Source organism: Penaeus monodon, chromosome 25, assembly GCF_015228065.2.
Source record: "Penaeus monodon isolate SGIC_2016 chromosome 25, NSTDA_Pmon_1, whole genome shotgun sequence".
Classification (NCBI taxonomy): Eukaryota; Metazoa; Arthropoda; class Malacostraca; order Decapoda; family Penaeidae; genus Penaeus; species Penaeus monodon.
Window position 1 is genome coordinate 4,516,604 of NC_051410.1, and position 782 is coordinate 4,517,385.

Here is a 782-nt window from a genome sequence, read left to right on the forward strand (position 1 = left end):
CACCCAATAAAAAACAGAAGTAATTCTAAAAAGAAAGAGAAGAAAAGATACATAATAACAATAAATAATAAAATCTTAAATTTATGCAAGGCTGTGCAAGGGAGGAACAATTGCAGACGAAATGCAAGACCTGAAATGGTGGCACTAAGCGTAAAAAAAATGTCAATTTGTGGCCACCGACTTTTGAAATTCGACTCTTGCATTTTACATCACGCGAACGCCTTCCGTTGCCCAGAAGTTATTCCGTCGCGACAGAGATGCCATGAGGAAGATTTATGATCGAGAGCTTTCATTCTTTTTTGAAGTAGACGCCTGTTACCCATAAATCAATGCTGGCAAAGTCATATGTGAGAATTCGAGAGGACTTTCCCAGACTGGTTTTATACACTCGTATGTCAGCGTAATAAATAAGCATGGGTGTTATGCTGCGGATATTCCAGTTATGCCACCCCGTGAGCATAATCAAAAGTATAGGTTATGATAGTTATTCAAAACATATGTCAAAATGCAATCTGCATTTTCACTTAATAACATATATTCGAGACGATAAATTGCGCAACAGTACTGTATCATTTTTGCAAGAAATATGCAATTCGAATTCAGTTCAACCCAGAAACCAATAAAACATGAAATATAACAGACTTTACAATTTCATGCTGATATTGAGTTCGCATAAAAATTCTAGATCACGTTCGAACAAAACCATCAATTAAATATAGTATTTCGGAGAGATTACTGCTTAATTTTTCTCACTCGTGAATTACGGGGTGTTATAATTAGCA

The 782-nt window shown here is 35.7% G+C and overlaps 1 protein-coding gene across 1 annotated transcript in view; it reads right to left on the reverse strand.

The window, feature by feature from the left end:
- LOC119589307 (hemicentin-1-like) overlaps positions 1 to 782 on the reverse strand; it is a gene marked incomplete in the record, with an annotated part of 75,735 nt that overhangs the window by 52,320 nt on the left and 22,633 nt on the right.